Here is a 12,655-nt window from a genome sequence, read left to right as displayed (position 1 = left end):
ATATATATGTAGCGCTTCATGGATTTGCTTTTCATCCTTGCACGGGGCCCTGCTAATCTCTGTATAGCTCCAATTTTAGTATATGTGCTGCCAAAGTGAGCACTAAAATATAAATTTAAAAAAAAAACAAGTAAGCCAGGTGCAGTGGCACATGCCTTTAATCCCAGCACGTAGGAGGCATAGGTAAGAGTTGTGAGTTCGAGGCCACCCCTGCCTCAAAGAAGAAGAAGAAAGAGAAGGAGGAGAAGAAGAAGAAATGAGATTCACACATTGAAAGTATTCAATAAATAAATGTCAGCCATTCTTAGGTTGGAGGCTAAACCGACACTATACTCACATCTCTAGATCTTGATTCTACCACTCCCCTCGATTAGTGACTCAAGGCTAAGCTCCTGGTAGACTGTCAGAAGGATACTTGTCCATTTTTTCAAAAATTAAGATCGTACCTTATTTTTCTCATTATCAAAACACTTGGAGAATTTTGTGGCTCAGCCACCATTGAAAGGTTAATAGAAATAAATTTGAGGGAGAAAAGTCCTGTTCTTTCTAATGGACAGGCCGAAAGTGATGGTCCTTGAGAAAGATAGGAGGTTGTATGTAGGAATATTCAATTTCAACCTGAAAAGTATAGGAAATATTATCTCAGTATTGGGTAGGTATCATTAGTAACCATGTTGGTACTAGGTCAGGAACCAATACCACATCTCAGCACTGTAGAAAACACTATACTATATATGTGGTGAAACATTAGTAGGGAGAAGCTGGAGGGGCCGGAGTTTAGAGTCATCCTTGGCTATATAGTGAGTTTGAGGCCTGTCTTGGCTATGTAGGACCCTATCTCAAAAATCAGAAATAGGGCTGGGGAAGATGGCTTAGCAGTTAAGGTGTTTGCCTACAATGCCAAAGGATCCTGGTTCGATTCCCCAGGACCCGTGTAAGCCAGATGCACAAGGTGATGCATGTATCTGGAGTTCGTTTATAGTGGCTGGAGGCCCTGATGTACCCATTTGCGCTCTCTCTCTCTCTCTCTGTCACACACACACACACACACACACACACACACACACACACACACAAAATCTCTCCCTACCTCTTTCTCTCTCTCAATTAAATAAATAAAATGTATTTTAAAAAATAAAGAAAAACAGAAACAGTGGCTGGAGAGATGGCTTAGCAGTTAAGGAATTTGCCTGCAAAGCCAAAGGACCCAGGTTCTATTCTAGAGTTCATCAGCAGAGGCAGGAGGCCCTGGCACACTTACACTCACTCACTCTCTCTGTCTCTCTGCCTCATTCTCTCTGTCTCTCAGAATAAATAAATCAGTTTTAAAAGTATTTCTGGGGAGCTGGAGAGATAGTTCAGTGGTTAAAGGTGCTTGTTTGCACTGAGCATGGTGGTGCACACCTTTAATCCCAGCACTCAGGAAGCAGAGGTAGGAAGATCACTGAGAGTTCGAGGCCACCCTGAGACTGCATAGCGAATTCCAGGTCAGCCTGAGCTAAAGTGAGACCCTACCTCGAAAACAAAAAAAAAAAAGAAAGAAAATTATTTTTCTGCCTCCATAAGCTGAAGGTAATCATAGTGAATTTACTGTAGGGATTCAGATGCTGTGTGTGAGGTGCTGGAGAAGATGCTCAATAGATGGTGTTCTCCCCTCCCCTCTGTTGCCTTGGAAACCCTGACTGACCATTGCTGTCCTCATAGGAGGTTGCTCAACTTGGCCTAAGCAATTTGACTCCTTGATTCCAAGAAAACGCTTTGATTTCCAAGAAATACCTTGGTTTCCTTTGGTTCAGCTAAGAGACTCAGAGCGAGTTTGCTGGAGAACAGGAGAGAAGAAAAGGAAAACAACTCCAGGGAGACAGCAAAATTGAACCCTGCTCCACGTTACACCACTTGGTACCCCAGAGAGAGAAATGGAGGTCCTGGTTGCTGTTGTGCTTGTTTGTTTGTTTGTTTGCTTGCTTGTCTGTCTGTTTGTTTGTGGTAGGGTCTCACTTTAGCCCAGGCTAACCTGAAATTGGCTATGTAGTCTCAGGGCGGCCTTGAACTCACAGAGATCCTCCTACTTCTGCCTCCTGAGTGCTGAGATTAAAGGCGTGTGCCACCATGCCTGGCTCAATCTTGTTTTGTTTTGTTTTATTTTGCTTCGTTTTGTTTTGTTTTGTTTTCACAAGGTAGGGTCTCATTCTAGCCCAGGCTGACCTGGAATTCACTATGTAGTCTCAGGGTAGCCTTGAACTCAAGGCATTCGTCCTACCTCTGTCTCCCAAGCACTGGGATTAAAGGTGTATGCCAACACGCCTGGCATCTTTTTGTTGTTGTTGTTTGTGTTTGTTTTTGTTTTTCGAGGAAGTGTTTCACTACAGTCCAGGCTGACCTGGAATTCACTATGTAGGCTCAGGGTGGCCTCAAATGCACGGTGATCCTCCTACCTCTGCCTCTCAAGTTCTGTGGTTAAATGTGTGTACCACCATGCCTTAATCGCTAAGCCATCTCTCCAGCCCCTCTGTAATAAGGTTTTTAAAAATATATTTACTGGGCTGGAAAGATGGCTTAGCGGTTAAGGCACTTGCCTGAAAAGTCCAAGGACCTTAGTTTGATTCCCCAGGACCCACATAAGCCAGATGTACAAGGTGGTGCATTTTACAGTGGCTTAATGCCCTGGCGCTCCCCCCCCCCCCCTCTCTCTCTCTGCCACTTTCTTGCTTTCTCAAATAAATAAACAACAAAATGAGGGTATTTAAAAAAATTTTTTTTTGAGGTAGGGTCTTGCTCTAGCCCAAGCTAACTTGGAACTCACCCTGTAGTCCCAGGCTGGCCTCAAACCCATAGCAATTCTCCTACCTTGGCTTCCCAAGTGCTGAGATTAAAGGCATGTATCACCATGCCCACATCCCAGTATATTTTTTAAAATATTTTTAAAAATTTTATTTTGATTTATTTGTCAGAGAGAAAGACGGAGAGAGAGAGAATGAGAACACTAGGGCCTCTAGCCACTGCAAATGAACTCCAGATGTGTGAGCCCCCTTGTGCATCTGGCTAACGTGGGGCCTGGGGAATCGAACCTAGGTCCTTAGGCTTTGCAGGCAAACATCATAACTGCTAAGCCATCCCTCCAGTCCCCCAGTATATTTTTAATAGATGAAGTTTTTAAATTTTATTTTGTTTTTGAAATAGGTTCTCATAGCCCAGGCTGGCTTCCAACTTGCTGTATAGTTAAATGACTTTGAACTTCTGATCCTCCTGCCTCTAACTTCTGAGAACTGAGACTATAGGAATATGCCATCTTACTCTATGACATCATGAATCTTTTTTAAAAAAAAATTTATTAACAACTTCCATGATTATAAAAAATATCCCATGGTAGTACTCCCCTCTCTCCACTTTCCCCCTTGAAATTCCATTCTCCATCATATCCCCTCCCCATCTCAGTCAGTCTCTCTCTTATTTTGATGTCATGATCTTTTCCTCCTATTAGACATCATGAATCTTGACCTATCCAAAAGTAGGAAGCACACAGGACAGGGTGAAGGGGGAGAGGCAGCACAAGGACCTTTAATGTGAAAAGTTCCTTTTGCTTTTGTCATGAAAGACACACATGCACGCACGCACACATGCCCCTAAACAATCTTTCCACTGACCACAACTAATCCCTTTCCACATCACCACCCCCACACCAAATTTTGGGTTCTTTTTTTAAAATTTATTTTATTTATTTGAGAGAGAGAGAGAAGATAATGGACACTCCAGGACCTCCAGCCACTGCAAACGAACTCCAAATGCATGTGCCACCTGTGCATCTGGCTAACATGGGTACTAGGGAATCAAACCTGGGTCCTTAGGCTTCACAGTCAGGCACCTTAACTGCTAAGCCATCTCTCCATCCCAACTTTTTTTTAACAAGGAAGGCCTGGGATAAAGCAAGTCCATACTTCAACAATAAGTAAGTAAATACATAAATAACAAGGTAAAAGAGAGGCTTACCTAGCACTTGGGAAGCCAAGGGAGGAGGATTGTCATGAGTTCAAGGCCACCATAAGACTAGAGTGAATTCCAGGTTAGCCTGGGCTAGAAAGAGACCCTACTGAGAAAAAACAAAAAAGAAAGAAAGAAGAGAGCCATTTGTTAGGCAATGGTGCTGCTTGCCACATCTTCTCCATATCAAATGTACTGACCCCCCTGGTTCTGTAACCCATTTCCTCTCTCTTCCCCTAGGTAAGCATAAAAGGTAGTTCCTCCATTCTACCTTCCATTCCCCTTGCCTCTCAAGGACTTCTCACCTTCATTTCACTATTCCTTTTCTTTCCTTCATGATTAGTCTTTCCCTCCCTACCCCTGTCCAGGCCTATGTGTATGGTACTGGAGTTACTTCCATCTTTAAAAGCCTGCCCTTGGGGCTGGGAACGCAGTTCAGTTGGTGAAGTGCTTGCCTGGCAAGCTCAAGACCCTGAGTGTAGTCCCCCAGCGCTATGTAAAGCTAGATGCGGAGGGGCGTGCCTGAAAAGGAAAGTGGAAGCAGGAGGGTCAGAAATTCAAGGCCATAGAGAGTTCAAGGCCAACTAAAGAAAAGAAGGAAGGAAGAAAACCTTGTCTCCCGTTTAGTTATGCTAAATCAACTGTTCTGCTCCAAATACATCTTGCGAAATTTAGACTGCCTCCAAGTGTCTACATTTGATTTTTTTTTTAATTTATTTGGGCTGGAGAGTTGGCTTAGTGGTTAAGGCATTTGCCTGGGAAGTCTAAGGACCCAGCTTCAATTTCCCAGTACCCATGTAAGCCAGATACACAGGGGGGCACATACATCTGGAGTTCATTTGCAGTGGCTGGAGGCCCTGGTGTGCTCAGTCTCATTGTGTCTCTCTTATCTCTCTCTGCTTGCCAATATATATATATATATATATATATATATATATATATATATATATATATATATGAAGTTTATTTATTACAGAAAGAGATCAAGTGAGAGAGAGAGAAAAAAAATTGGCATGCCAGGGCCTCTAGCCACTGCAATCAAACTCCAGATTCATGCGCCATCTTGTGCGCACACACGGCCTTGCGCACATGTTGTGATTTTGTGCATCTGGCTTTCGTGGGTCCTGGTGAATCCAGTCTGGATCCTTAGGCTTCATAGGTAAGTGCCTTGACTGCTAAGCCATCTCTCCAGCTCCGACATTTGATCTTTATGAAAATTCAGTGCATATTTGGTGAATTAATGAACTAATTATCTCTCCTCTCCCATGTCTAAAGGTAAGTTTACTTATTCATTCTTTTGTTTTAGGGTTTTTTTTTTGTTATTCTTGGGGGTTTGTACGTACAGTGTGCATGGTGTAGTGGCGCTGCTGCTGCTGGGGTGTGTGTGTGATGGGGTGTATGCCTATGCAGATGTGTTTCAAGGCACATGGAGGCCAGAGCAGAATGTCAGGTGTCTTTCCTCAATCACATATCATCATATTTGCTTGAAACAGAGTCGTTGATCATAGAGCTGTAGTTTTTGAGAGCCCCCCCCCAAATTCTCTGGTCTCTACTCCCTACAGGACTGGGGTTACAGATGTGTGTAAGTACATTCACTGTTTACATGGGTGTGGGCAATATAACTCAGGTCCTCATACTTGTGGCAAGTGCTCTGACCCACTGAACCATCTCTCTAGCCCTTGTTTTTGACACAGGGTCTTTCTATGCAACCATAGCTGGCTTGGTTTTCACTATGTAGTCCAATCTTGCTTTGAACTCATGCCAGTTCTCCTGCCTCAGCCTTCCCAATGGTAATCCCAGAATGTAGGCATGACCACTACACCCAGATAATATTAAATCCTTGCTCTATTCCAGCTATGGTGTTGACTTTGATTGTCTACTTGACCCTATCTTGAAAAACAAACAAAAAGAAGAAGAAGAAGAAAGAAAAGAAGAACAGCCCAGCTGGGAGACACGAGGTCAGCTGACAGCCTTTTGCTGTCACTGCCTCGGGGTCCACCTCAGCCTTCAAGCCCAAGTCACTCTTCTTGGAATGTAGCTTGCGTCACACTCTTCTTTGGGAGACTTGCAGCCAGTGAAGGAGCCAGGTGGCAGAGATGGATACAGTCCCTCAGAACTTGCTACTCCAGAGCTCCTCCACTGGACCGGCAGAAACTTTGTGGGTTCACATCATTCTCTGCTAGCTCTGTCCCTGTGGTGGTTTGCCAGCTGCTTTTGCCTGGGTGCTTTGTGGCAGCAACTCAAAGGTAGCTGCACAGTCCCTTGCCCTGTGCCAGGCATTGCTGCCTGACAGATCTCTTAGAGACTGCAGTCTGACTAGGCATGCACTTCCCAGCCGACTTACTAGCACTCTCTCTGGCCTCTCCTTAGTTCGCGCCTTGTGGCTCTAGCTGAGACCTGTGGTCTTTGACTCCTTTGCTTTCCTTCCTTCCACATAGCTGATCTCTCCACAGGTCCTGCCACTTCCAGCTCCAACGCAGAAGCCAGCCCCTCTCCCAAACACACACATACTCTCCTGCTAATAACCTCCAGCGAGTGGCCTCCCCCACCCAATGCCCCATATAATCCATTCTCCACAATCCCTTAAAGCCCTGCACTGCTCTACTTGAAAACAAACCTTTAATCTCCTTACTACACCTGTCAAGGCCCTACTTGCCACGCTTCCTTCTGCCCAGCCTCACGTCTTACCCAGCCTTCCTGTCAATCACTACACCGCGGCGCAGACGTTAGCTGCTGCTCTCTGACCACTGCCAACCTAAGGCCTTTCCTCAGGCCGCACTCACCTCAGTAGCTACTCGGAGTTCTTCTGAGTCACTAGCATTCAAGAACACCCGTGCCCATCAAACAATCCACGTGCCCTCTCCTCTCTCATGACATTCTCTAATGGTACTTTTGGAGAGGTGCTTTTTTTTGCTTATTTATTTTTCAGTCTCTCTCACTAGAGTATAGACCACATATTGTTTATCACTCAGAGCCCAGCACAGTGTCTGATGCACATAGAAGTCAATCAACACATGACTAAATGAATCAATCAATGAGTGAATAAAAAAAATTACTTCATTATCTCAGATACTTTTTCCTTTTCTTTTCCTTTTCATAATGTTTTGGAAAATGGATTTTTGCTAATTTTCTTCGGGGGGGGGGGGGGGCTTTCAAGGAAGGTCTTGCTCTAGTCCAGGCTGACCTGGAATTCACTATGTAGTCCCAGGGTAGTCTCAAACTCACAGCAATCCTCCTACCTCTGCTTCCTGAGTGCTGGGATTGAAAGCATGTGCCACCTCAGCCAGCTAAATTTTTCCTTTAGAAAGAGAATGGAAAATTTAATCTTCTACCTTCTGATATTACATAAACTAATATATAAAATATAAATATTCATAATATCCAGGGTGGTGCATGCCTTTAATCCCAGCACTTGAAAGGCAGAGGTAGGAGGATCACCATGAGTTTAAGGCCACCTTGAGACTACATAGTGAATTCCAGGTCAGCCTGGGCTAGAGCAAGACCCTACCTAGAAAAAAATTTTCATAATAGTAAGTCATGTCAACGTCTATGTTGTAATGGCTATAATTTCAAGACTCCCTTACTTTAAAAATCAGACTATCCAAGCCGAGCGTGGTGGAGCATGCCTTTAATCCTAGCACTTGGGAGGCAGAGGTAGGAGAATCGCCATGAGTTCAAGGCCACCCTGAGACTACAGAGTTAATTCCAGGTCAGCCTGGACCAGAGTGAGACCCTACCTCGAAAAACCAAAAAAAAAAAAAAAAAAAAAATCAGACTATCCTTGCTGTGGCAGTTTGATTCAGGTGTCCCCCATAAACTCAGGTGTTCTGGATGCTAGGTCCACAGCTGATGGCAATTTGGGAATTAAATCCTCTTGGAGGCAGAGTATTTTGGGGGGTGGGCTTATAGGTGTTATAGCCAGCTTCCCCTTGCTGGTGTTTGGCACACTCTCCTGCTGCTGTTGTCCATCTGATGTTGGCCAGGAGGTGATGTCCACCCTCTGCTCATGTCATCATTTCCCCCTGCCATCCTGGAGCTTCCCCTTGAGCCCATAAACCAAAATAAATCTTTTCTCCTTCTCCCATGGCTGCTCTTTGTTGGATATCTTCTGCCAGCAATGCGAAGCTGACTGCTACCTGCAAAAAAAAAAAAAAAAAAAAAATTATAATGTGATAAAGAATAGCCGGGTGTCATGGCGCACGCCTTTAATCCCAGCACTCGGGAGGCAGAGGTAAGAGGACCACTGTGAGTTTGAGGCCAGCCTGAGACCATATAGTGAATTCCAGGTCAGCCTGGACTAGAGTGAGACCCTATCTTGAAAAACCAAAAAAGAAAAGAAGAACCCTCCTTCATGTTAGCAAGCTTATTGAACCTGTGCCCCCAAAAGATAAGAAAGCCAGACATGGTGGCTCACATCAACCTCTGGCCTTCACATGCTGTCGCAGTCAAGTTCGCCTTGCTGGCAGAAATCACCCGACTAAGAGCAGCTTGTGGGAAAGAAAAAAAAAGTTTATTTTGACTTACAGTCTTGAGAGGAAGTTCCGCAATGGCAGGGAAAACAATGACATGAGCAGAGGGTGGACATCACTCCCTGGCCAACATCAGGTGGACAACAGCAATAGGAGAGTGTGCCAAACATGGCATGGAGAAACTGGCTATAACACCCATAACCCCGCACCCAACCATACACCGCCCCCAGTAGGCATTAATTCCCAAATCTCCATCAGCTGGGAACCTAGCATTCAGAATAGTTTACGGGGGACACCTGAATCAAACCACCACACATGCACAGACATGCATACCCACACACACACCATATACAAAAATGAAAACTAACCTCGGTGTAGTGGTACAAACCTTGAATCCCAGCATTGAGGCAGAGGTAGGAGAATCACGGTGAGTTTTGAGGCCAGCCTGGGGCTACAGAGTGAGATCCAGGTCAGGCTATGCTAGAGTGAGACTAAAAAAAAAAAAACAAAAAACCCTCTACCTTTCATTATTTTCAACAGTTCTATAGATAACAACCTGATTTCTCTTCCCCAGCACTCATGTAAGCCAGATACAGAGTGGCACATGCATCTGAGTCTGTTTGCAGCAGCTGGAGGCCCTGGTGCACCTATTCTCTCTGTCTCTCTGTTATCTCTGTCTCTCTGCTTGCAAACAAATAAATAAATATTTAGAAAAAAATGTAATGGGACTGGGAATAGTTCAGTTGATAAAATGTTTGCCTTCATGCTTGATACTACATAACCAGGGCTACATGAGACATGGCCTCAAATAAAAAGGAATATGCCCAGGCAAACAGCAGAAGTACAAGGCAAGGGCAGGGGAGACAGCTCAGTGACTAAAGACACTTTCAGGCAAAGCCGGCCGACTCCTGGTTCACTGCCACATGCAACTGGAGTTTGTACTGGCAAGAGGTCCTGGTGCATCCACTCTCACTGTCTTTCTTCTCCCTCTCTGTCCTCACAAATAAATAAATGCACATATTTTAAAGTATAGAAGACTGTTAACTGCAGTTCACAATGTCATAGGCAGTAGTAGTTGTTCTAAGAGATGAGCCAACAGAAATCACCAGTGGTGGTGCACAAGAGGAGGCGAGTTTAAGTCCATTTGTAGGAAGTCAGTGACGCGGGATGCAAGAAGGGCTTGGAGCAGTCATTCACGCCTTCAGATACGGTAACTGAAAAACATGCAAGGTTTTAGGAAAGGGGCAGGAGAGATGGCTTAGCGGTTAAGGCGTTTGCCTGCAAAGCCAAAGGACCCCGGTTCAATTCTCCAGGACCCACGTCAGCCAGATGCAAAAGGGGGCTCATGGATCTGGAGTCCCTGGTGTGCCCATTCTCTCTCTCTCTCTCTTTCTCTCTCTCTCTCTCTCTCTCTCTCTCTCTCTCCCTCTTTCTCTCTGTCTCTCTCAAATAAATAAATAAATAAATAATTTTTAAAAATAAATAAAACCAAAAAATTTTTTTTAAGTTTTAGGAGAAAGATCAGACACTAGGCCCAGGGCTAGGCTCTGGCCCACAGGCATGTTGGCCTGCACACAAGGTTCTGTGTTTTCCTTCCCCTAGCTAGTAGCCATATTTGGAACCTCCATAATAAAAAGCCAGGGTTTCTGGCTCTTCTGGACCATGTGGGAGTTGTTCTGACAACCTGTGGCCTGCATTCCTCATGGCAACAGCTCCCTGAGGAGAAGTAATCACCCCCTCCCTTCAGGCCAGCAGGCCCTCCTCACTGCCATCCGCCCAGGCAGCCATATCTTCTCTACCCAGCACCCTTCAGCACTGACATTTGGAGCTCTGGTCAGGGAATTCCACACAACAGAAGTGAATCAGAAAAGTCGTGATAAAGGGAAGAGAAAGGAAGGGAGGAAGGTACTTAATAGGTTGGTATTGTATATATGTAAGTACAGTGACTGAGATGGGGAGGTAATATGATGGAGAATGGAATTTCAAAAGGGAAAGTGTCAGGGAGAGGGAGGGAATTACCATGGGATTTTTTTTATAATCATGGAAAATGTTAATAAAAATGTTTTTAAAAAAAGAAAAGTCATTGTGATAGAAGATAGTAAGGCTTGATTACAGCAGGCTTTTCCTGATAGTTCCACCCTGCCAACTGGCTGCTGGATTTTGCCTCCATTATGCTGAAAGGGGCTCAGCACATGCCACTCCGAAATATGATGCTTTGGCATATGACCATTTTGAATGAAAGCATTGAAAATCCCAGTATTTGGGAGACTGAGAAGGAGGATTACTGTGAGTTGGAGGCCAGCCAGGTCTACAGAGCAAAATCCTGTCTCAAACACTTCTTAAAACAGCAAGTGCAAAATCACTCTAATATTAGTTCTTTCTCCTTGCATATGTGTGTGTGTGTGTGTGTGTGAGAGAGAGAGAGAGAGAGAGAGAGAGAGAGAGAGAGAGAGAGAGAGAGAAAGAGAGAGAGGGAGGGAGGGAGGGAGGGAGGGGGGAAAACCATCACATTCTGCCCCTGGCCCCCATGTACTAATAGCCCTACATAATACAAAATGCAGTGTATTCAGTCCAACTTTAAAAATCCTCATAGTTTTTGATGAGTGGATAATGAAGATATGGCATGTTTATACAATGGAGTTCTACTCAGCAGTAAAGAAAAATGAAGTTAGGAAATTTGCAGGAAAATGGATGGATCTGGAAAGGATTATACTAAGTGAAGTAACCCAGGCCCAGAAAGCCAAGCGCCACATGTTCTCTCTCATATGTGGATCCTAGCTACAGATGATTTATTGGGCTTCTGTGTGAGAAGGAAAAAACTTGGTAGCAGAGGCCAGTAAGCTAGAAAAGAGATATAAAGGGAAGAGAAAGGAAGGGAGGGAGTACTTAATAGGATGGTATTGTATATATGTAAGTAGAAGAATAGACTAATGGGGGTTAAAAGGCCCAAGTGAGGTCAGGGGAAGAGATTGAGTAAAGGAAAGGCAGAGGGAGGGCTAACCAAAATCTAAGAGGATATAAATAAATCATATAGAATCCTACTTTTTTGGACAATGGAACACTCAGGAGCCATATATTGTTGCTAGAAAATTTTCAGTGCCAGGGATGGGATACCTTCCAGTGAGTTATTGGCCAGGGAGGTCCCTGATGCCCCCAAGACATTACAGGCCATTGCTGAGGCCCTTGGTTTCCCACCAGGAATAGATGGTAAGACCCTATTGCTGAAGACTCCATATACTTGGGCTGCAAGGCCATTGAGAAATCCTACTGGAGCTGAGCTGATTCCATGTAGACCAGCTGACAGAAAGCTGGAAGAAGCCATTCTGCATGCAATTCAATGGGAGAGAGAGAAATCGCCAGTGAAGATACTCAACAGTGAATCTGCAAGCCTTATATTTGGCCAGCCAGGCCAAATGAGCCAAATGGGTGCAATAGTGGCACAACTGTCATGGTGGAAACCAACTGCCCTCTAATTGGACTGGAGGCCCGCTCCATGGAAGGGAATACATCCCTGATACTGAAAACTTAAAACAGAGGTACTCATGAGCCCTAGGGGTGTAACGTCTGCTGCTGTCTGGCTAAATGTATATACCAGGCTTATCAAACTGCCCAGTAAGCACTTCTCTTAATGTTCATACCCTTAGATTAATACTACTCTCACTTTTGGTAGAGAATCTTCTCTTTTCAGATGGCAGTGACCTTGGGATGACTCAGAAGGTATCATGGTGCTAGAAAGAAGTGACCAGAATGCTCAGTACTGCAATATCTCTACCACACCTTCCAAGGCTTGGGGTCTAATGTGGAAGAGGTGGCAGAAAGAATGTAAGAGCCAAAGGAAGGGTAGGACTCCTTACAATGTGCTCCCTCCAGACACAAAATGCCCTGGATACCCATGACCTCACTGTGCCTGACACTACCTACACAAGACCATCATAATAGGAGGAAAAGATCATGACATCAAAATAAAAGAGATACTGATTGAGATGGGGAGGGGATGTGAGGGAGAATGGAGTTTCAAAGGGGAAAGTGGGTGGAGGGAAGGTATTACCATGGGATATTTTTTATAATCATGGAGGTTGTTAATAAAAATTTGAAAAGAGAACTTCCGGTTAAGATGGCGGCGTAGGTACCACGCCAAAACAGCCTGGGGGGGGAAAGACCAAAAAAAACTCAGCAAAATACACACTTTTACTAAAAAGTGAGGTGTA

General features: G+C 44.5%; 1 non-coding gene across 1 annotated transcript; it reads right to left on the bottom strand.

The window, feature by feature from the left end:
* Nucleotides 1-103, bottom strand: LOC123459720. The gene has a single exon (XR_006636474.1). It is a non-coding gene; the product is annotated as a U6 spliceosomal RNA (small nuclear RNA).
* Between the last annotated feature and the right edge of the window lie 12,552 nt (nt 104-12,655).

This window comes from Jaculus jaculus, chromosome 3 (assembly GCF_020740685.1).
Source record: "Jaculus jaculus isolate mJacJac1 chromosome 3, mJacJac1.mat.Y.cur, whole genome shotgun sequence".
In the NCBI taxonomy this organism is placed as follows: domain Eukaryota; kingdom Metazoa; phylum Chordata; class Mammalia; order Rodentia; family Dipodidae; genus Jaculus; species Jaculus jaculus.
The sequence above is the reverse complement of the archived record's forward strand: the minus strand, read 5'-3'. Positions and strand labels throughout refer to the sequence as shown.